Consider the following 25862-nt stretch of genomic DNA (forward strand, 5'->3'; position numbering starts at 1 on the left):
GTTTTTACCATATTTTCTCTAGCTTTTTATCATATGTGTGCTTCATAGGGCTGTATCCAGTTATTCTGAACTATGGTAATACAGAAATATGTTCTACTGAAATTTGCATAATTACTTGTTATATTCCAGATACAGAAACGTAAATGTTCAAAGCTGTGAATAATTGCTCCGGTGACTGGAGGATCAACAACTGAAGGCAAGTCTTGGCTGCACAGTGGGTTTGAGGATAGCCTGGCCTACATGCAGCCTTGTTAAAAAAAAAAAAACAAGAGACATAGATAGATAGATAGATAGATAGATAGATAGATAGATAGATAGATGATAGATAGATGATAGATAGATAGATAGATAGATGGTAGATAGATAGATAGATAGATGATAGAGAGATAGATAGATGATAGATAGATAGATAGATAGATAGATAGATAGATAGATAGATAGATAGTAGATAGCAGATATTCAAAGCATTACTTTGCACAGGAATTATCAAGAAGCTGAAATGTGGCACATGATTTAGAAAACTGAAATGTACAAATGTGGCAAGACACAGGTGTTCTGTATTCAGTATACCTAGTAAGCCATATCTCTCTGTAACCATTTCAGCTTCTTTTCACAATAAAGAAGGAACAAAGGACTTGCATATTTAACTTTTTAGGGACAAAGCTTATACACTCACAAGTCTTTCCATTCTATACATATATTTATTTTTAAAAAATAGTGAACAAATAAAAATCATCTGTTAATTCACCTTTTGTAACATAACACGATGCCAGGTTCTTCTTCTGGCCCTGATTTCAGATGGGTGCCAAGCGCTCAATACCTGCTCACTGAGGATTTTAATGCATACATAATGTGTCTCTGTCCAAAAAAGTCTGACTGCAGAATGAGAACGATTGTAATATCCCGCAATGAAAATGAATGTCAGAAATAATGATGAAAGAGAGCTTCACATCTTCTAAGTCCAATTTTAGTGAGAGAGAAAAAAAATCACGTTTCTAATAAATTCATTATATTATTTATTCCAGAGTATCACACAGAAGACCTTTGTGTCAAATAAATGGTAAGGATATGAGGGTCTATTTTAGTACTCAGTAGAAAAGAAAGGCTACAAGCAGGTAAGATGGCGGAGCAGGCAAAGAAAGAAAGAGTGGGAGAAAAGGGGAGAAGAAAGGAAATAAAAGGATCGGCTACATCCTAGAATTGTAGTTTTAATCATAAGTCAAATCCATACCTTCTTCTATCCCGTATTCTTCTTCACATGCACAGGAGGCTTATGAACAAACTTCTTACAGCTTTAAAAACTTCCGCAGTTCTAGCAGCTAGATCTTATGTTGAGTTCTGTGAAGTAACCGAAATTATAGAGATTGATGCAAGAAAATAATAAATTACAACAGTTGAGAGCTGCAATAGTAATAATAACACAGTGGCCCTATGACTACGAGTAAAATACAACTATTTTTATAAATGACTTCATTAAAGCACAATAAATGTTTGTATGAGAGAACAAGATTTAAAAAATTGCATTGGTAAATAAATCCTGAAGTAGCTGGCTTTCTAACAAGGGAGTGAGACGGGTAGAATGACATAGTTTTTGTTAGACTGGGCATTGCATCTAGGGACTCATGCTTTAGCCATTCATATGGAAATATCTATCATCTGCTATTGCATCTAGAGATGTATTTACTTTCACTTTAATATTAGTTGTAATATTTTTCTTCATAGTTATAGTTTCTTAGTTCAATAACAATATAACAAATATTCCATGTACTATAGCAAAAATAACATAATAGCAATAGTAAATTTTTTTTGGTATTGACCCCAACTTTACCCAAATCATATTCCTCTACTTTTGCTGGAAAATGCATCACTTATTTGAAAACACTGAGACAAGTTAATCTTGTTTCTCTGAGTTACTGAAATTAAAATTTATTATGTATTGAACCCTTTGCTAGGTACTGGAAATTAAGATTAATTGAAAATTGGCTTAGTTCTCATAGTTCAAAAGCATCAAACAGAAATAAAAATCACATTATCAGAATAAACTGGATTAATCCTATGCGTCCATCCATCAATGATTTTCTGCAGGGCTCCCCATGTATGAAGCAGGGCTGAAGCTAATTTCACAGAATATTTGGAGTACTTGAGTTCTCAGAAGGACTGAACATTCATGTGATATTCAAGAACTTGAAAGAGCAATTTAAGAAAAAGAAGACTTCTTCCCAGAACATATTATAAATCTATTAGATATATCGAAATAAAAGGTCACTGGGTCAAGTGAGCCAGGAAGTTTATATCCAAGAACAATATTTGTGGCTATGGATGTAATGAAATCTTTTGCTCCAGGATTTAATTTCCCCAATGTATAGTTGGCTGAATAATTGGTTAGCTGAATACAGACAAGGTTTCTTAATTCTCAAAAGCAATATTGGCCACTGCCCATTTGAAGGCACCTGCCGTTTTGTGGACTGGCTCTTGGCACGTTCTTGATGAGCATATTGTCTGCTGGTACCAGAGTTACCAGGGAGACTGTGTCACTCTGCATCAATTTAGGGTTCAGTTTCAAGTTCTTTTCATCAGAAAACTCTGTCCCTCAATCCCAAAATGGCCAAAAAACCCTTAGTTTCAATGTCACTGTCAAGTTATTCTAGTTTAAAGTAAAGGAGATTCTGCTGTTTAAAACTTGGTGCACGCTATAGTTCAGACTAAGAAATAGCCTTTCCATGTCCTAAACAATTATACTGGAATAGTACTTTTTCTAAATTTATGTGTAAGGTAGAAGAGAGAGCTTTATACCTTGGTGCCGTGAACCGCCGATGAAATGAAAGATTTGCACCCATGACAAAATCAGACTGTTAGAGCAGCAATAAAGACTCTTTAAGGAAGGAAAAGAAAGGAACTTTTGATCAAGAACAGAATTTCTGGTGTAGGTCGAGCTCTATCACTCTAACTGGGACCCCTAGGAAGGGAACTCACCTTGGCCATGCTGAAGATGCAGGTGGGATAATTAGTCCTGTAACGGAATACTGTACTTTTCTTCCCAGAATCGGCATCCACCGTGTAATCCCTACAGACTATGACAAGGTTTGCAGGGGTCTGCCGTTACTCTGAGGCCTGATTCAGAAAGGTGTCACTTTCCTTTTAATTATTATTATTTTAAAACTTTTTCTGCTCTTTCTTTCAGGTGCTGGGTAGACTATAACTATTCCTTTTCTGATATTTTGGGCTTCCCTTATCTTTAAAGCTCCTCTTCCAACGGTGCAGCTGCTTGCCCCTCATCTGTCTGGCTTCTATACCGGCTAAAATGGAATGACTTTTCTCCCTTCTCTCCCCTGTTCTCCTCCAGGCAGCTGCTGAGATTTTCAGTTTGCCCACCCTGGGGTTTTTCTTCCAAACTTAAATAAAATTACACTTGAGCTTCCTGTGTCCATTTTAAAATTCTTTTCTTAATACTTTTAAGAACCCCAAGAGTGATTCTGATTTCCCCTGTGTTATCACACGTACTTTATTGATGACAGTAGCATAAGAGAAGGGAAACTTCTGTCTCATTTATCACCTTTACCTTGACACCACCAAGAAATAATCCAACCTGGAAAAATAACTACCTTGTAGCTTCTTGTTCAGAGTTCTCCTCATATTAATAATGGAGCAGAAATTGGGATAGGGTTTTCTCATCTCCCATGAACCGCTATGCATTGTCATATGAAGGGACAGTCTGGTCAAAGATCTCAAGAAAAATTTTAATGAGGAAGGACTGAAGCATTGAATTTTTTTTATTAGAAAAAATATCAAGTTTTTGTTGGTGTATATATAAGAACCCTATCAATGGATGGAAACTCAGTGAAGCACAAAGAGGAAATAGATAACAGTAAGGCAAAAAAATTATGCCACACACTATGGTTGTGGAGGACAAAGAGAAAAATATCTGGGTTGGACTAGGAAACCCTCCCTGCTTTCTCCCTACTGAGGGAGAAAAGACATTGGTGATCATACCCAGCACTGGACCCTACATGAAGCAAAAGTGAACTAGCTAGCTAGCTGTATCTCACTGTAAGAAAGAACTGAGTAGAAAAGTCTGCATTTTTGTAAGGAAAAAAAAATCCTTGAAATGAAGTCAAGTGTATCCATACATACATACATAACCTTTTTCTTTTAATCAAAGCCATTAACTCTTTTGACTTAAACCTCTGATTTTAAGAGAATTAAAATAATGTTTTATATGTTGTCACTGATGAATGATTTTTTATCATCAATTCTCTCATTTGTGCAGTGCAGATGTGATAGTACATAGACTCCGGAAGACGTTCATTTGTGCTCAACCCAAATAGATGATGCCTGCAACTCAGAAGGTGAAGGAGGCTGTTGCCTAGATGACTTATTGCTGTCCTATAGGCTGCCTTTCAGTACAACTTGGTAGCAGTGTACCCCTCTCAGGCACAGGTGTAAGTTTTATGAAACTTAAGCTTCTCGTCTCCAAGGATATTGCCATTCGAGTCAGGATTTCACCCTAATTAGCATTAAGACAAGGATCATAGGAATATGGGTGTGTTTTGCTTCTGGAAAGCAATTATGATTCGCAAAGTGAGGAAATGTAAGCACTGGTTAACTAACACACCAGCTCTCATCCATCAGCTGACAGTGATCGCTTCCCGTGTGAGTATCATTTCATTCCCTTTCCAGGTATTTTTAAGTGTATGCATTGCTTTTCTGGATGTATATGAGTGTATCATATACATGCAATGTTTAGAGACAGAAGATGGTGTGAGATCCCCTGGAACTAGAGTTACAGTCAGTTGTGAACTGCTGTGCTGCTGCGTGTCTGCTGCGACTGAAGCCCGTTCCTCTGCTTGAAGAAGTGCTTCTAATCACTGAGCAATCTCTCCAGATCTTAACTGCCATTTCATTTTCAAAGAATATATATTAACTTTTCTACTAGTCTTCTTTCTTGAATAATGTTGACTCAGTTTACCCAGAACAGAAATAATAAAATATATCTGAAGCTGAAGAGCATCAGTTGTTTACAACCTTTAAAAAAGAAGCATCCAAAAAATCGTCAAAAGCTGTCTGATAAAGATGTCCAATGATGGAAGTAAACAACTCCCTCTGAGTGAAGACAAGTGAGGTGGACATCCTATTCTCACCGCCTTCCCTGGATTAAATAATCTGCTCGCTTCACTGATAATATTGAAAATTATCCATATTCCAGTTGATGTAGTCTACTGAGGTTATCAATCTGCTCCTTCCTCCTTCCTATCACCATAGCAACCTAGTCTACTGTGATCATTTGACTATAATTGCCCCCTACCCCCCCCCATTGTCTCATAACGACTGGCATTAGGAGGAGGTGTGGCTTTGTTGGAATGGGTGTAGCCTTGTTGGAGGAAATGTGTCAGTGTATTGGGTGGGCTTTGAGGTTTCCTATGCTCAGGATACCACCCAGGGTCTCCATTGATTTCCTGTTGCCTGCAAGCTGTAGCACTCTCAGGTTCAGAACCATGTCTGACTGCATGCTGCCATGCTCTTCACCATGATGATAATGGACTGAACCTCTGAAACTGTAAATGAACCATCTCAATTAAATATTTTCCTTGGTGTCCCTTTACAGCAATGAAAACCTTAAGGCAGAATTTTGTACCAAGGACTTGGGTATTGCTGTCATATGCCTGACTACATGTTCATTGGAATGAACATATGTTTGGAATTTGGGCTTTGGTACTTTGGGTTATAAAAGCAGTGGAATATTTTAAGCTTAATGGATCATACTAGTAAGGATATGGAAGGCAAAGGTCCTAAGAGTTATTTTAACTATTTGGGAGCTCTCTCAAGGGGTTTCATAGGTGAAGAATTTCAGTATCTTGCCTAGAGATACTTCTTGTGATATTTTGGTGAAGAAAGTGGTTGCCTTTTGTCTTTGTCTGAAGTGTCAGCTTGAGGCTAAAGTGAAGAGTTTTGGGTTAATTCTATTTTGGCAGAAGAAATCTCAACAGCCTACTATAGACTTTGTCTTGTGGTTATTAATGGTAGGTGACTCTAAAGAAGAGTTACAATGAAAATGAGCAAGCTGAGCAAGGAAAATATCAAGATTAAAATTTTGAGGAGAAAAAAAGGAGCATAAGGAAGTAGAATAGAGCTAAATTCTCTGTTCAAGTAGATACTGACTAAGAAATGAAATAAAGGAAATGGTGAGTTCAGGGCAAGAGCCCACCCAGCTGAGATATCAATTTGAAAAAAAAGAGGCTGGCAGATCTCTGCATTTGGAGCCAGACTGAAGTACAGAGCAAGTTTCAGGACAGCCATGCTTAGGCAGTAAAGGAAAGAAAACTGGTGAAGGTGTAATTGCGGGGATGTTTCAGCCCCAGCATGTAACATGAAGGACCTGCTTGTTGGGGGTTTTCTGTCCTGCCCAGTACCCCACAACCGGCAAGCCCAAAGAAAACCACACAAAGATCTCTATTATTTATAAAGCTGATTGGCCCATTAGGTCAGGCTACCTATTAGCTAACTCTCACATCTTGATTAACACATTTTTCTAATCTATGTTAGCCATGTGGCTCAGTACCTTTTTCAGTGGGGCAGCTCACATCCTGCTGCTTTGGTGATCTGGGCAGGAGAGGGAGGAATCAGCTTCCCCCTCCCCAGAATTCTCCTGCTCTCCTTGAATCATTTCCACTTCCTGTCTGGTTTTCCCGCCTACACCTCCTGCCTGGCCATTCAGCGTTTATTTAAAACATGATTGACAGAAGACAGACAATTCTCCCATACCACTTCTCCCCCCCCCCTTTTTTTTAAAAAAAAAAAGACAAAGGAAAATATCCATAGTCCATTTTTTGGGGAATGTGGGCATTGTATTCCAAGCTACTTCCTGCTGGTTGGGGGTGCTGATAATCTTATGGGGACCTAAAGAAAATTTAGAGTTATGATCAAGTCCTGACTGAAGTATCCTGTGAGTCTTGATCATCTCAGGCAGCAGTCTTGAACCTATTCTGGATGAAGAACTTAGACATCTGGGCCATCTGTTCCTACCGGAGATTGCTCAGGTGGTCTCCTTTGGTCAAAGATGATTTTTCTTAACTCTGAATAAATCCAGAGCCTCCTGTTTTCTGTGGAAACAAAAGCAAAATCTCTTCTCCAAAGTAACATACCTTCTGACTTCAATTTTGAAGCCAAGGTATTTTCAAAATATCTATCTTGGATTGATTCTGCAGCTTTTATAAGCAAATATCTTTTTGCAGCTGTTGCTCCTTCCTCAGCATTTAAACAATTTAAAGAGAGCATAATAGCAAACAGTATCAAGATTCTCTGTATATTTTCCATCTTTATGCAGCTTTATTTTAACCTCTATTTCTTTTATTTTTACTTTTAACTTTTGGCTTTTTGAGACAGGTTCTCTGCATATCTTTGTCCTGGAATAACTCTGTAGACCAGGCTATCTTTGAACTCCCATAGATCCATCTGTCTCTGCCTCCCCAGTGCTGGGATTAAAGGTGTATATTCTCTTTCTTTCTTTTTTATTTTAAGGCTTTAAACATTTTTATTCAAGCCTGCATATATTTTTAACACACTGTAAACCATTTAGAGGTTTTCTTCCTCTTTGAATCTCTATTTACTGTATATCTCTCTTTTTATGACCACATTGGTCTTTAATTTGATAAGGAATATGGAGAAGACAACACTTAAAAGCTCCTATGGCCGGTTCAAGGTCCTTGCCAGGAAGCAAGCTGCAACATTGTATCCATAGTCCGGACAGCCTGCTTGAAAGTCAAGAGTTTTTCCTGGCAGGACAGCCAAGAAAGCCGGCATTTTAAAACAGTGCAGCTTTTTTCCTGCTATGGCTGAAAACCGAAATGTTTTAGTCTAGTTTTTCCCAAGCTTTCTCAGTCTTTCTGTGGATGCAGTTATCCACCTTGGGAGCCATTCTGTAACATGAGGAGGCCTGTTTGTTGGGGGTTTTCTTTCCAGTCCCCCCAGCTGTTTAGTCCCAGAGAAAATCACACACAGGACTCAGTAAGTTATAAAGCTGATTGGCCTATTAGGTCAGGTTTCTTACTAGCTAACTCTCACATCTTGTTTAACCCATTTTTCTGATCTATGTTAGCCATGTGGCTCAGTACCTTTTTCAGTGGGGCAGCTCACATCCTACTGCTTCAGTGATCTGGGCAGGAGTGGGAAGAATCAACTTCCTCCTCCCCGAATTCTCCTGCTCTCTTGCATCACTTCCACTTCCTATCTGGTTTTCCCGCCTACACCTCTTTCCTGGCCAATCAACGTTTATTTAAAACATGATTGACAGAATACAAACAATTCTCCTGCACCACTTCCCCCTCTTTTTTTTAAAAAAAAGAAAACAAACATTAACAGAATACAGACAATTCTCCCGTACTACCAGCAAGCAGCAGATCTTGGGAAATTTGACCATGTGTTCACGATAGAAGAAAGGAGTTATGGAATAAAGTCACTGAGGACAGGCATGTGTCAAGGATGTCCCTGAATTGAGACCCAGTAGATAGGTCATTGTGTGAAGCTGTGAAGTTGAAGCCTGGATTGCCTTGGAGAACCCAAGAAATTAGGGATGCCAGAGTCATGTGATATCTGCAGAGGAGAGCTTCTAACAGGGAGTGGAGCCAGCTCAAGTGAAAGAAGTGTGTTGCAGTCAACAAAGCTGAATGGAGTTGGAGATCTGGAGAGGATTTTGACATCAGACATGGAGATGCAGTGTTTGGAGTTTACCAAACTGGTTTTCAGTCTTGCTTTAGTTCAGTACTTCCTTGCTGTGCTCCCTTCCTTGCTTGTTGGAAGGGCAATATATACCCTGTGCACTATATGTTGGAAGTATGCTACTTTTTATTTTGATTTAATACTGGAGTAAAGTTACAGATTGTATAAATCTCAGAAGAGACTTTGAAGTTTGGATTTTTAAACATGGTGAGACTGTGAGAGACTCTGGGGACTTTTGAAGTTGAACCAAATTCACTTTCCACTGTGACATTGTTACAAGCTTATGAGGGCCAGGAAGTAGAATGTGGTAGTTTAAATGTATTTGTTCTCCCCCCACCATAAACTCATAGTAAGTGGCACTGTTAGGAGGTATGACCTTACTGGAGGAAGTGTGTCACTTTTGTGGTGGGCTTAGATATTTACTAGGCTCAGGATACTACCCAGTGTCCCATTCTACTTTCTGTTTCCTGCAGGTATAACAGGCTAAGTTCCAGCACCACATCTGCCTGTATGTTCCATACTCCCTGTCATAATGAGAATAGGCTGAACCTCCGAAAATGTAAGTGAGCCACCCTAATTAAGTGATTTCTTTATTAGAGTTACCATGGTCCTGGTGTCTCTTCACAGCAATGAAAACCCTAACCAAGACAACTAGTCTAATTGTCTTATAGCATTTCTATAACCTGACACTGATAATATACATAGTGGGAAAAGACATCACAGCCTTTTGGCACCCACAATTATAAGTAATAAGGCTTAATATAGCTTGACATGGAAAGAGATTCTTTAAAATAAAATTGCCAAGTGGTTGAGATTCCGAGTGACAAAAATCTCGAGTTCTTCTACACACAACTTAATTGTAATCCAAGCTACAAACCCACACTGAATACTTTAGTAATAAAGGAATGGTTTTATAACTTGGTATGTATTTATCCAGCAGAGGACTCTAAGAGATACTGATGGTCTATGCTTTGCTCTTTTTTTATATGCTATCTGTAGATACGGATTCTATTTCATCCTAAGGTAATATTTTCCTATGATACAATTCAAGGGTGAAAAATAATAAAGGTTTTTTTAAAGACCTAAATGTGGCAGTCTTTTTTCTTCTTTCTGGAAACAGAAACTATTTGTCTTCCAAAAATTGTTATGTAAGAATAAAAATGTATAAAATTAACAGCTAAGATGAAGATTAATACATGACACAAATATACTGAAATAAATAACATTATCATATCACTCTCAAGATTGCAGAACACAAATTCTTTTAGCTATCACTCTGAATAAAACTTTGAGTAAAAGACCTAGTATCCTATTGTGGTGTATTCAAACTACCCTAGATAATAGAGTGGTACAATACCACATACATGTTCACCAGTTCTCACAAACACCCACAGAATAACTAAAGATTAACGTTTGCTTAGTTTGTAAAGGCATTTCATTTTTCTTAAAATAAGACAAAACACAAAACCATCCATAAAAATTTTTGTCATGTGGCTGGCAGTGCTGCTCAGTGAGTAACTTGCTGTACAACTCTTGTGACCTGAATTTGGTCGCTGGGTCCCACATAACAGTGGAAGGAGAAAACCAGCTCCACAAAGTTGTCCTCTGACCATGGCACATATATCCACAGCCTAAAACCCCACACGAACAGTGAACATAAATTTAAAGATATATAATCATCATGTTGAATAAGTGCCAATTGGCTGCTTGTAATATGTTATAGAAAGTCATCTGATATTTTTGTAGTGTCTTAGTTACTGCTCAATATGCTGACCTAGTAATTATTATTGACTGTTCTTACAGTGGGTATTTAATATTACAGAAGCAACCACAAAGGGAGGCAAGTTTTTGTCTTTAAGGTCCTTACTGAATTGTTCTATATTCAGTGTTCATCTTCTGCATTTAGTTATGCAAAGTGTTCTTGTTCTTAAAAAGCTCATTGATATATGGGCAATAACTGTAAAGTTGTAATGCAATATGGATCATTTATAAAACGTTTCTAATTCTACTCCATACCAAATAGTAAATAGATGCTAGGGCTACAGTGATTTGCAATTTGTTCCTCGCCTTATGGTTTCAGAAATAGAGGAGGCATGTCAACACAAACAGAAATCTGAGTTAACCAGACAAAGAGTGGAACAAATGGGAAGAAAGCCCAAGTGTAGGGAATAAGATCCTGCAAGGTAATATCATTGTGCAGCACAGCATCATACCAGAGGGTGAGAAGTGTAATAGGAACTGAGGGTATTATGTTATACTAGAACTCATGAAGATGGTTAGATATGATTATAAAGGTGGTTGAACATGGATTATAAAAAGCAAAAAGATTACTAAAGTTTTTTTTAAAAAATTCTCTTATGTTTTATGATTATAATATAGTTATAACATTTCTTCCTTTCCTTTTTTCTCTCTGAAAAGAGACCTCCTTGATCTCTTTCAAATTCATGAACTTTTTAAATTAAATATTGTTATGTGAATAACTGTATATTGATCAGAAACTACCCATCAAGTCTTACCAATATGACCGTTTTAATATGAACTGAACAAGAACAACAAGAAGCATATTGGAGGGTTTTAAACTAACTTGCTTGAGCATATTTTCACCTCAAAATGATGCATTTGGATAGGAAGAAGGTTGACATAAATATTGACCCTTTGAGGCTTTCACTGAGAAGATATGGAGACATGGTTTAGAACAATGATCAGAGAGGGGCTTTCAGAACTGATTTGGATGAATATGATCACTAAGTCCAAATCTTACAACATTTAAGATAACACTCTGAAGGTCATTTCTAAGATTTCTAGGACACAAAATATGCCCTCACATACCAGAATAAATCAAAATTCCTTCCAGATGTTAAGTCTCAAAAATATCTGTTTACTGATAGTCGTTTCTTAAATGACAAATCAAGATGACAAACTAGTTAAGACAATAGAATCAAATATCAACAGTCATTCTTTGAATACCAGAAAACATGCTCTTAATGCTATATAACGGTTTTCTTTTGAGACAGAGCCTCCATGATTCCCTGGATCTTGTGCTCCTCCTACTTAAACATCCTGAGAGCTGGAATTAAATGTGTAAGAAATCATCCTGCTTCTCAAAGTTATACAACATTGGTGTTACTGGGGTCCCGTGGAGATGATTTATTGAATCTTCTCAAGAACCTGAAGATAGACAATGTTTAAAATATGTTTTCTGTGGAAGGTGAAATACAGAAAGATATTTGAGTCATTGTAGCTAGTGGAGTAGAAAGGTAACAATGTCAAATTAGGCTGAGGGATGGCTTTAATTGTAGTTTGTTCCTCTAGGAATCAGCTTGAGGCAGGAGTTTCTGGGCAATTTGAATGTTTTCATAGTCTCTGAAGAACCTGTAGATATGTTCTTTTGTCCCTTTAGGCTTTAGGTTCTCATAGCAGCATGCCCTACCAGACACACAGTCACGCCCAGGACACTTGAGCTTGATCCTCATCTTCATTTGTAGACCAGTGAGAGACACAGCAGTTTGCTGTATGCCATGCCTCTGGACCACATTGTGTAAGGCAGAGCTCATATGGGCCCAAAAGAATAATCCAGAACCTTGGGAGAAACTGGTTTCCCCCAGGCGATCCCCAAACAAGTTCTACCAATGAACATAGGTTGTATCAAACTGAAGAAAGTGGGTTTTGACCTCCAAATTAAGCGTTTCAGCTGCTGAGAATAAAGGTCTTTCAAAAGGGGTCATGAAAACACCTGAACGCTAAACACCTAGAATTATGCTGATTGTGGAAGGTTTGGTTTCCAATCAATAAGCCTGATGTATGTCACTATTTAATGAACTTGTAGACAAGGTATAGGAAATAAACTTAGGACTTGAAGCAAAACAAGCAAAGATGCTTGCTTTAGTGGAAACTGGAGGAAATGGTCTTCGTATGTCAGTCAAAGTTGTTAATTTCTTTCCCCAGCAGCAGCGTTCCATGCTTGTTTTCAGTAGGAACACCTACTAAGTAGCTTTTTCTACTTCTATACAGGGTTACAGAGGAGGAGAAATACTTAATATGAAGCTGTGGTACAGAAGTCGACTTTTCCACAGACCTGACTGCATCACCATGTCAGGGTGAAATGAGTACTGCATATGGGTAGTGCGTCATTCTTCCACTTTATTCTACTCTCATCATCTGCCTAGAAAGCTGCTGCCCTTCTTGGTAAATATGACCTTTTATCTAGCACTGAAAATACCATATTCAAAGCTTGAATTAAGGGAAATTACTTATTAAGAGTATTATTAAAACCTTCTGTTGATCTTATCAACAAAATTGAAGTTGAACCTCCATCTTTTGGTATGTTTTATTATGTCTTTGCCTCAGGGAAGATAATTTGACTTTCTTGATGTTGTCTTCTTCTTCTCTCCTTTCAAAGCTATGATAAAGAACAAATTTATTTAGATCTTGCAGTAATTAGTTGAAGTCCTGCTTCTTGTTGTAATTAATTTTCAGACACCTTCATTGATAGTACCCGTGCCGTATTTGATGCATCCTCAGGTGCTAGAGTCAAGTTGCTGCCGAAGGAAGCATAGTCAAGCATTCACCCAGTAAACACAACACCAATTGTGTCCATAACAAGTTTTGATACATGTTTTTTTCCATGACTATTTTGAAGAGGTCAAATGTCATGTCAGTGGTGCTGGGCCAGCTGGACTGGGACTGAACGAGTATGTGATCAAACTGGATTCTCTGAATGTGGCTGACATGGGGGCTGAGTGAGAAGCCATTGATAATGGCACTGGGTCTTGTTTCGTCTGCATGTACTGGCTTTTTGGGATCCTGGTCTGTTTGGATGCTCACCTTCCTGGACCTGGAGGGAGAGGGGAGGAACTTGGATTTCCCACATGGCAGGAAACCCTGACTGCTCTTGGGAATGGTGAGGGAGGAGGAGAGGGAGTGGGGGGAGTGGGAGGGTATTGGGAAGAGGGGAGGAAGTGGAAATTCTTTAAATAAATAAATAAGGAAAAAAAAGTCAAATTATTTCACAAAATAATACAGTAGCCAATGATTTAAGGATCAGAGATCTAGGAGTAGCTGTTTAAAAGACTGATCTTAGAAGGAGGGAGGAAGAAAGGGAGGAGAGAAGGAGGAGAGGAAAGATAAAGGAGCAAATAAAAATCTGTTGTATAAACGGTGAACTTCAGACAGTTTCACTTTTGCTAGCGGGAAAGTGAATTAGTTCACTAAGTATGGCTATTTCTCCGAAAACAAAACACAGGATTACCCTTAGGACCCAGCTCTATGAGACCTGGGTCTCACATAAATGGCTTTAACTCATCACAGCTCTGAGATACTTACATATTGATATCTACTGTAGCACTATTTACCATAGCCAACTATAAAATCAATTTACAATCCATCAACTGATGTGTGGATAAGGAATCCTTTTATATAAACCCAATGAAATTTTATTTAGTCAAAAGAAGAATGAAGTTATGTCACCAGCAGGCAGATGGATACAACTGGGTATAATTAAGAAACATTAAGTCTTGTTTATAACAAATGCCAAACTTTTTGTCTGTTTTAGTCTGTAAAAGGTCTTCCTATGGGTCCCGGACCCTTAAGTCAGTGATAACATTTTTTGTGGGTCTGAAATAATTGACTCATTGTTCACTCTCACTAATCTTAGATGTTCAATAGAAATGTAGGGGCTTTCTCTCTCTGTCTCTTTCCTTTACACACACACGTGCACACACACACACACACATCATATGAAAATAGAAATGAATTCCCCCTGGAAAGGGGGATGAAGAACAAGGGTAGAAAGGAAGATAAAAAGGTTGCGTATATAATACACTTTGTAAAACTGCTTATATGACATTCATTGCCATGTATAATGAAAATTTGATAATAAAATTTCAGTTCCAAATCTTCTCTTAAGTTTTTCATGTGTACTGAAATTTCTGTAAACCTTGAAAATATATAAAATCAAATGTCTCGGTTTGGGTTTCTGTTGCTGTGAAGTGACACTCTGGCCTCAGCAATTTTTTTTTATTTCTTGCCATTTTATTAATTTATATTAACAGACACTTTTGGTTAATCTTTAATGCCACCAACCATGGGGATAAAGTCTTTTATAATCAACATTACGTTACTGTATTGAAGCTGGATTTCTTGACAGAGGTGGTCAGAAATGCTCAGCACTGTGTTTATGCATCGTGAGCTTCTGTTACAAGCGTCATGTGTTATCAAAGCTGTTTTAAACTGCTATCATCAAAGTTAGTTTTTCCAGGGCATTTGTGACAAAAAGAGGTATTTGAAAGGCAGGCATGGCGTCACTTGTCTAGAAAGAGACACGAGGATCTCTGTGAGTTTGAGGCTAACCTGACCTATATAGTGAGATTCAGACCAACCAGGCTGTGTAATGAGACGATGACTTAAATACATGTTTCTTGTGTTTTTTCTTTGTCTTCTTTTCATATGTTTGTTTGTTTTGTCCTATTCCAATTTGTTTCTGATTTATTTAATTTTTAAGTTATTTTTATTAAGTCTTAAATTTATTAATTTATTTAATTATTTTTTTAATTTAATTAATTAATTTTTTAAAAAGCAATCTTTTCTCATTTTACATACCACTCCCAATTTCTACTCCATCCCCTCCTCTCCCTCCACCTTCCTTCCACCCCACCGACCTATACACTCCTCAGAGAGGGTAAGGCATCCCATGGGAGTCAACAAAGTCTAGCACATCACTATGAGGCAAGACTAAAGCCCTCCCCACTATATCCAGACTCAACAAAGTACTTTTATAAAGGAATACATTTAATTGAGTGACTTGCTATTCAGAGGTCTAGTTTATTTCTATCATAGTGGGATATGGCAGCTTGCAGGCAAACATGGTACTGGAGAGGTAGCCAAGAATTCTACATCTTGCACTGGCAACAAAAAGTGAATTGAGACACTGCTCATGGCTTGAGCATATAGGAGACCTCAAAGCCCACCCCCAAAGTGACATACTTCCTCCAATGAAGCCACACCTACTTTAGCAAGGCCACACCTTCTAATAGTGCCACTCCCTATGAGCATATGGGAACTAATTACATTCAAATCACTATACCAAATAACCAAATTTCAAATAAGAACTTCTTAGATATATGTTCTGGGGTTTATTCGACATACGCAGTAAAGAACATTACGTCATATACCTTATAACAAGGATTAGGCTAGACATGTTAAAAAGTCATATATTTATATATCTCTTATATCTCTCTCTCTATATATATATTGTTATGAGAGCATTTTGTGATTGTATAACTTTTTCCAGATGAAGAAACTATAAGGGAAATTTAAAATATGCTCTTCATTAAAGTTTTAATCATGCTAAAGTTCTAGATATTTTAAAGCTGATATGTTTTTAATAATGTAAGGGAATTATTTTTCTACTCAATGTATCTGAATTTTACTACATTTGTTTCTAGTTAATGTCTTCTTGGAGTTTCACTTATATCCTTTTGTTAAGAACTTTGTGATACAAGTGAAATCAACCCATGTATAATTTAAAATGCATTTCTGAATGTATTATTACTATACAAGGTCAGTCTTTGCAATTGCTGGGCCCTCATTCCCTTATGCTGAATGAACAGGTGAAGAAGATGCTGTATCTGGGCAGTCGCAGAATTGTGTGAGACAAATTGTGTACCTCTGGTACTCACCATAATATTAACACACCGTGATGTGTTTAACATTTCACGTAGGAATGTTGCATAATATGATGCTATATTGAAAACTATATATTTAAAATATTGTAAATTTATTCTCTCTCTCTCTCTTTTTTCTGGCCTAAACCCTATCACAGTTGAAACACATCAAAGAATAGCTGTGTAATTTAATTGCCACAGTCAAGCCGTAAAATAGGTGCCATATCTAGGTAGCTGCAGTCTCTGTGAGACTTCTGTATCAGTTGTGAGCTCTCAATCAGTTTACAACATGAGTTTATGGGAGACTTTCTTGGACATAGACAACTCTTCCCTTTAAAATTAAAAAAACAAAAAAAATTCTGGCATAGACAAAGTAGATGGTCTACTGGGCTCACTGTTACTGAGGCATTATTGACAGTTGCTGAGGAAGGGAGAATATTCTTTGTTGAGGATGTGGTATTGGTAGGTTTCCTTTGCTCTAGTTCATGGCTCACGTCCATCCATACATGGGCAGCAGAAACTAAAATTAGCGGATGTAAAAAAAAAAAAGGCATGGATAGGACAAGGACATGTTGAGAAAAATACGGTGGGAGTTAAAGGGAGGAATTGGGGTTGGGGCCTAGATAAGGTATTTCATACATGCATGAACTTCTTGAGCATAAACAAAATTTCAAAATTCAGCATTGATAAGCACCCTAATTATTGGTGGTATTAATGATGATAGCAGTGAGAGTTAATGAATCAGAGGACAACTCACTAAGAAAATTGTATTTTTGTCTCAGTACTTGCTGTACACATTAGTGAACAAATGGGAGATTCTGTAGGCTATAATCTCCATGTTATCTGTATCTCAGATAAATGACAGTAATGTGTGAACTTCTAGCCCACAAGTGCTGGGCAATGTCTAGTTTCTGGTTCCTTTGCAGACAGCAAAAGACATTATTAAGTTTGCTCTTGGGCAGCATCATTTTAATTATTTTCACAGACGTGGCTTTAACGATGTATGCAAATGTTTGGGGGAAGGATCTAAACACCCATGCTTGGTGCTTGCCCTTCTTTCAATATGCTTAAGACAGATGTTGCTTTCTTTACCTTTGTCAATTAAAAACTGATGTGTAATATTTGCCCATATTTAAGAAATATAGTATGATTATTTTGTACATGTGTAAAATGTAGTGCTCAAGTCAAATCAGCATTTTCATGTCCATAAACATTAGTCATTTTGTTTTAGAGTTAGATTTTTCATTGGTGTGTATTATCATACAAAATAATGGGCTAAGTTGTGATGTTTTCTTATTTATATACAATATACTTAAGACTGTGGTGCATATGTGCTAAGTAACCCTGGGGTCTCCTTTTTACTTTGAAGTGCATCATTAACTGCTTTCTGCTCCTGCCTCACTATGTTGGAGAGTATCAACAGAATGGTCCTGACAAGATCCTTTGCTATGAGGTTGAGAATGGGGGTTTCAAAATGTCTTGAATTGTAATGGAAAAGCTCTCTTTTTAAGAATTACAAATTAATACACAAATGGATTCCCTCATTTCTCTACAGTTTATTTTTAACATTTCATCTGCAGCTTTCCAACACTGTATTTTCTACTTAGTGTGAATGCTATAGAACATGCCTAAGGGCATCATGTATATTGACTATGACACACCAACAATATCTTACCAAAGTTGAAAATGAGCAAACATTGGAGCAATTTAAATTCCCTTCTACCTACGAGGCAATGTCAAGATTGTTTCACAGAGATTGTTTATGTAGATTTTGAATCCATATACATCTGATTCTACATTCAAAACTTTTTCGTAAAATCAAAACTTTGTTTTTAGTAATAAAACTTTTCTACCAAAATTGTCGTGAGGATTAAATGAGATATCATGTGCCAAGAACCCAGTCTAGAGCACACCGCAAAGAAATACTCAATAAATGTTAATTTGTCTTCAGAAATACTCTAGGTACCCCTTATATTTTAATCTGTGTCCTTACATATTAAAATTATCAAGCAGCAATCATTATGGGTCCTCGGTGATTAGTGGCCTTTCTGCAATAGATCTTCATGCTCTTTCCAGACCTTTAAAATCAAATTGCAACTTAATCCTTTTGTCTCAGCTTGCTAAAATCTAAACCTATCTACGGATCTGAAATATGAAATCACTGAAATTTTCAGTGGACTTTATTTACATGTTATTGTCTATTTTCTATTTAGAATTACTCTTCCAGCTATCATTTTGAAATGTCTTGTAGTAACCTAGTCCTCAATTCCATTTTCGTGATCCAAATCCATTCTATTTAACTTTTAGAAAAAACTTATACAATTTCATATACTTACATAAGAGTACGTTACATTTTGTACATATGCACATATCAGACTATATATACACAGTCCAAACTTTGTAAACAACTTCACCTCATTTGCACATACTTTCACCTTTATCAATGTATACTTTTTACTTTGATTTTTATATGTAGAATACATATATCAGTATTTCTAAATGTGGCATTTAAAATTACATTTAAATTTCTATATGTAATTAAAATTACATTTTATAATTTATATTACAGATTAGGTAAAGAGTTATGATGATATTATAGTCTACAGACAATTCAAGCAGAACAAATATTTGCTCCTTCTGTTTATGATATTCATTCAGATTTCCTCTCCTGACTGAAGTATCTGTAGCATATGAGAACAACACAGTTCCCCACTTTCCTTTTCCAGCACTTACTAAATATCTATCACTGAGCTTCCAGATAAGAATATACATTTACACTCAGAATGCTGGAATTTGAAGTGTCTTTCAGAGTCGTATTAGTACATTCTTTCAATTTATGCAAGCGAGCCTGAGCTTCAGGAAAGGAGATAATAAAAAGAGCAGACCTGCTCACAGGGTAAGACCAGTGAGTCCTCTGCTTATTTGAGAGGGTTATGAGATATGGCCCAGTGATTAAGAGTACTGACTACTTTCCCAGAGCATCCGGGTTCAATACCCAGCACACACAAATGGCAACTCACAACTGTCTGGAACGCCAAGATCTGACACCCTAACACAGACACACATGCAGGCAAAACAACAATGCGAATAAAAAAAAATAAAAGAGGGAGCTATATCTTTATATGTGTATTAATTTATCTTTGTTTCAGAACATTTCATATGAATTGGAAGATCGCAGAAACTAGTCTTGTTTCATAGTTTTTAGCTCTTTGAAGAACCTTGAGTATATTTGCACCACAATAATGCCAAATGAATGAATGAATGAATGAATGAAAGTAAGCCTTCTGTATTAGTTGTTTATCTCATTACCTTGGCAAAGTACCCAACCCCTACAATTTAAAGGAAGAAGGAGCTAGGGATATTTTGCTCACAGTCCATAAATACAGTAGATTACAGCAAGGGCACCATTGGTGCATTCGCAAGAGGAGCATAAGTGTTTACCACTTTCTCCTGTCTTTATAGAACTCCACTCAAGCCAGAGAATGGTGGTGTCCTATTTGCGGGCAAGTCTTCATATAGTCTAGATCCTGTCAAGTTGATAGTCAGCATTTAATATCACAGCATCACAAACCTCACTACAAAGAAGTAAAGAAACATAAACAACAAACAGAAAATACCTCTTATTTCCTTGGAAAGTCATTCAAGGGAGCTCATCCTTGTGCCTTTTCCTGGGTTTTCATTATGAATCCATCGTGGAAGGTAAAGCATTTTTTTAATGTATGCCATTCTTGGCATCCAGATTGACATGGGGGAAATAAATATTTCAAATTACACTTTTAAAAAGTCTAATTATTTTTCTTATTTATTTTACATATCGACTACAATTTTCGCTCCCTTCTCTCTTTTCATTTCCCTCCTGCCCACCCCGTACCCTGCCTCCCACCCACCCACTCCCCCATCCATTTCTCTGTCTCCTTGAATAAATCATGGCACATTAAGTTGAAGCAGGACAGAGATCCTTCCCCTGCATCAAGTCTGGGAGACGTAATTTACCATGGGGAACAGGTTCCCGAAGCCAATTAAGTATACCATGGACAGATCCTGATCTCACTGCTAGGAGTCTTACAAACAGACCAACTAAGCTACACAAGTGTCACATATGCAGAGGGCCTAGGTCGATCCCATGCAGGCTCCTTAACTGATGGTCCAGAGTCTATGAGCTCCCATGAGTTCAGGCCAGCTGTCTTTGTGGACTCCTCTGTCATGAGCTTGAACCTCTGGCTCACACAATCCCTCCTCCTTTTCTTGAGCAGGACTCCAAGAGCTGAGTCCAGTATTTGGTTGTGCATCTCTACATCTGCTTCCATCAGTTACTGGATGAAGGTTCTATGATGACAATTATGATTACAGTAGATGGCTAGTTCTGGCACTTTCTCAACTATTGATAAGGGTCTTAGCTGGGGACATCCTTGTGGATTCTTGGGCGTTTCTCTGGCATCAAGTTTTTTTCCTAACTCCAAAATGCACTCCCTCATCAAGATATCCTTTTAGGTGTCCAAACTTTGATGCTACATTGCTTGATATTGAATTCCAGCTATTTGAGTTATTCACTGTAAGCTGCTCTTGACCATGTAACTCATTCTCTATGCTAGAGAATTTTCACCTCTAAGATACAATGATTAAACAAGGTGATCATTCCTCAGTATTCATAAACTGCTTACACATGAAGATGTGATGTAAACACTAAACAGCCACAGGACGAGCCAGGCTCTCAGGCATGTTGCATGAAGAAATGTATGCTAACCATAGGCCACATACTTATTGTGGCATCTCATGGTGAGTTCCATATGGCTCTGTCTGAAAGAAACATTAGGCAATGCTTTTCCACTGAGTTGATGGTATGAGGCTGGTTCATCCATCCTTATGCACTGACTTCACTGTGAAATGGTAGCAGCTCCTACGTTATCTTTATCTTCCTGTCCATGATTCATGTTCCTGGCGACGGATGTTAGTGGGTTCCTGCTGACAGAATCTGTCCATCACACATTTTGGTACCCAGACATCCTTTTTAAAAAATTGAATATCCAGAAAATCTTTGACTCCAACATCCCAAACAGTTAATGCAGGGCAGTCTCCACGGCAAAAATGGGAGCATTTTGGGTGGGAAGCATTCCCGTAATTTAGCACTAAGTCACAACTTCTCCCTTTCAATCCCTAAACAATTCAAAAACAGTTTTCAAATCAACTCTAAATCTAACTAATCACAGTTCTATGCAGTTAATCTTAGATAGTAATTTATCACTGCACAGCAATCCATTCCATTATGTCAGTCTGATATTATGTTTTGACAATCTTTTTGTTTGACTATTAACATTGCTGGCAAATTCCTTAATAATTAGGCACAGAATTGATTAATAAGACTTAAATCTTAACAATTGGATCTTACCATTTTTGCTTGACATTTATTAAGGTTTTGTCTTTTCTCAGGCTGAAAACTTTAATAGTACAAGCTAATTGATTTGCATCTATCATCCTCTTTGATTCCCTCATATGAACTGTATTTGTACACATTGGGTAGTCTATGCTATGTATTCAAGGGGAATCCAATCTGTCCCCAAATCTTTGCTTTGTTGCCACAGATTATTAAGCAGTTCCACATTATAGACACAGAGAATGACTTGGGATTCAAATTAAAACAAGTTTAAATAGAGTGTAAAGCTTTTCTCAGCACACTGGCTTCTACATTAAATACCTGAATTAATGCACATTGTCATTCAGGCACAGGAGCCTCTGTTTTCTAGGTTCTAACTATAGGACCTATTTAAAAATGTAATTAGGTTTAAGTAACTTATTAAGTTAATTGAATAATTGTTTCATTGCACTTCATAGCTGTTTACTATCTGAAAGCAAAAAAAGTTCTATATCCTGCTTATCTTTTATCTATGACTAATATACTTTGGATAGTCTGAAGCTGTGCTCAAAGGACAAAAAGAATATATTTGAATTTTAAAGTATTCAACCACTTATCTGTTAACTCACTTATTTGACTTCTTGATGGACTCTGCTAGTCTTTAAACAGTTTTACATTTTTAATTATATTTGCTTACTTATTTGCTAGTGTGTGTGTGTGTGTGTGTGTGTATGTCTGCATATGCTATGGTATGCATATGAAAATTATATAAAGACATGTGTGAGTTTATCTTCTCCTTTTGTCGTGTGGAATTTGTGGTTCAAATTCATGTTGCCAAGAAGCTTGGTAGCAAGTCTGTTTACCCACTGAGTCTTCTTTCCATCTTTTTTTTTTTGCTTTTTATTATTATTATTACTATTATTATTATTATTTATACAGGATTCTCCATTTCTCCCTTGCTAACAATATTTTGCATTTCTCTTTCCCCCTTTTATTAAAAATACATTATTTTCTCATAGAATATATATAGTTTCTGCTCCCTTTACTCTTCCCAGTTTCTCCCCTCCTTCACTCCCCTCCAGGTCTACTTACTTTCTGTCTTGTTTGAAAAGAATATTTGATAATAACAAAACATAACAAAATAAAATACAATAAGGTAAAAGAAAAACCATCATATCAAAGTTGAACAAGGCAATCCAATGGAAGAAAAAGACCCTAAGATAAAGCAATAGAATCAGAGACCCTTTAGTTCAAATACTGAGGAGTCTCACAAAAATGCTGAAGTGAAAACTATAATGTGTATGTAGAGGACCTGTTGAAGACCCACGTCAGCCCTATTTGCCACTTCAGTCTCTGTGAATGCATATGAGTTTTGCTCAGTTGACTCAGAGGACCTTGCTCTCCTGGCATCCTCCATCCCCTTTTAGCTCTTAAACTCTTTTTACCTCCTTTTCATTAAGGTTCCCTAAGCCCTAAGAGAGGGGATTTAATGGCGACATCCATCTTAGGCCTGTGTGTTCCAAGGTCTCTCACTCTCTGCCTTATGAGACTTCAGGGGCAAATTACATTTAAACTACCACATATGGGTTCCATCTCACGATCTGGGTTTTAAAACAAATCAGATACTACTTGTTTATTTGCACAAGCTTTGTGCCACCATTTCTCAATAATTTTCACTTTTCAGTGTGGATTCTGATTAGTGTAAGCCCATCAGAAGGCTAATAACCTGCGCACAGTGATGGGCTTAGTATGGACTTGAAGCTGCTGTCAACAATAAAGCTTTAAGAGCTGTGCTCAATGCTATGGCAAATCCCATCACGTGTAGACTCACAAAGCAAAGCTCCTTCAGGTGAACAGGGAGAAAATTCAAACAAATGATGGCAACTCCTATGTTGACAATGGCTGTTGACTGATGTTACACTTTAACATCTACATTATGCCCTAAGTACTGATGCAGTAATGTATGAGCAACCATCCTAACCCTCTGCAACACAGTAAACTTCATAACTTAAGCATCAGTTGCTCATTGGGCAGGTTTCTGGTTTTCCATTTGATTTTTCTCAGCATTCAGATTTCATTGTGAGTTACGTAGGATACTCTGATTGCCATGATTAGAGTGACTCCTGTCTGGCCTCCTGTCTTTCCTTTTCGTCTGCAACCAGTGGCATGGCTTCCCCTCTCATTTTAATGATGGTACAGAGTGAATCAGACCAGTGCTCTTTTTAACATTCCTTTTGTGTGGTACTTGCTGAGATTCACCTGCTCCAAAGCAAACAGCAAGATCAGAGGAAGAGACCAAAGCAAACAGTGAATGTCACAAAGGGAGAGGCCAAAAAGGCGGATGGCAAAGGTGATAAGATAACAAAGCACCGAGGAAATAGCAGCCTTTTCAGGCACAATCTATAATGCACTTCGGTTTTACAAAGTCCACATTACAAATAGAAACAAAAATTCTATTCCTAAAATGATTTCAACTTGTTTTTAAAAATCTGTCTATCAAAAATGTTCTGATTCATTTTCCAATTTCTGTTCCTTCTTTTATGCTCATGGCTTGCTGCCCTTTACCTGCCTCCTGTGAACAGTATTCAGCTCTTGAAGTTATCTGAAATTGAAGTATGGAGAGAGAATGGCAGATGGTGCGGGAGAATTGTCTGTATTCTGTTAATCATGTTTTAAATAAAAGCTGATTGGCCAGGCAGGAGGTGTAGGTGGGAAAACCAGACAGGAAGTGGAAATGATGCAAGGAGAGCAGGAAAATTCTGGGGAGGAGGAAGTTGATTCCTCCCACTCCTGCCCAGATCTCCGAAGCAGCAGGATGTGAGCTGCCCCACTGGAAAAGGTATTGAGCCACATGGCTAACATAGATCAGAAAAATGGGTTAATCAAGATGTGAGAGTTAACTAATAAGTAGCCAGACCTAATGGGCCAATCAACTTTATAACTTATAGAGATCTCTTGTGTGATTTTTCTCTGGGACTGAGAAAAATCTGGGGAGCTGGGCGACAGATACCCCCAACAAACAAAGAGGCTCCCTCATATTACAGGCAGAGAGAATGGTCTTTACCTTGTTTGCAAACTCTTTTTGCTGTTATTCTAGTTTGCTCTCCATGGCTGGGATAAGCACTATGGATTTATGGTTAGTTTCCCATCACAGCCCATTATGAGGGAAGCCATAGCAGGAACTTAAGCAGAGACAAAGAAGAATGTTGCTTCCTTGCTTCCTTTTCCTGCTCATAATCAGCTTTATTACAGACATGTCCAGAAGCAGCACCTTCTACAGTAGCCTGGAACCTTTCATATTAGTTATCATTTAAGACAATATCATACAGATATGCTGAATACACGTCTGATGGAGGCGACTCCTTAACTGAGGTTCTATTTTCCCATGTGTCTCTAGTTTGTGACAAGTTGACAAAAACTAACCAGTTTGCCCTTTCCCACAAGAAAACCAAGGAGAAGTAAAACAGCAGCAAGACAGCAACAACAAAAGCAGGAGCTTACTACAAGACGAGAAGCTAGAATTTTTAAAGTGATTCCTTATTTTTCAAAATTATACTATAATCCAGTTATTCCTTTATTCTTTTTATTCTTCTAATTCCTCTCATGTTACCCCCACCCCCGTTCTCTTTCAAATTCATGTCAGCAGCTTCCGACATTTCTAGGAGTCACAATGTCACAGCAAAACCCTTCCATCTTGCTCCTGCAGTCTTTCCTCCCCATCTTCTGTAAAAATTCCCGAGTAGGAGTTGTGATACAGGTTGAGTATGGACTTCCACAACTCCTGCATTTATATCAGTTATGGTTTTCCTATAATGATCTCCAATTATTGCAAGAAATTTTTCTCTTGATAAGGGATGAGAAATGTGTGTATCTGTGTGTATAGGACAAATGTTCAGAATGTAGTTGAAGACTATATCACTTTAACTAGTAAAGTGTTAGCTGTTAAGTTATCCTCCAAGATACATGATATCACTAGCCCTGGGTAGTTGACTAGGTTTCCAGTACCAGGCATGATTTCCCTCTTGTTGAAAAAGGCTTAAGTTATTAAAGAGTTATTGGCTACCAAGAAGGTATCTGTGCCACTACTGTACACTTAGGGTGGTCACATGGTATGAACATAACATTTTGTGAATTGAGGA

The sequence above is a fragment of the Myodes glareolus genome, chromosome 22 (genome assembly GCF_982192425.1).
Source record: "Myodes glareolus chromosome 22, mMyoGla1.1, whole genome shotgun sequence".
NCBI lineage: Eukaryota > Metazoa > Chordata > Mammalia > Rodentia > Cricetidae > Myodes > Myodes glareolus.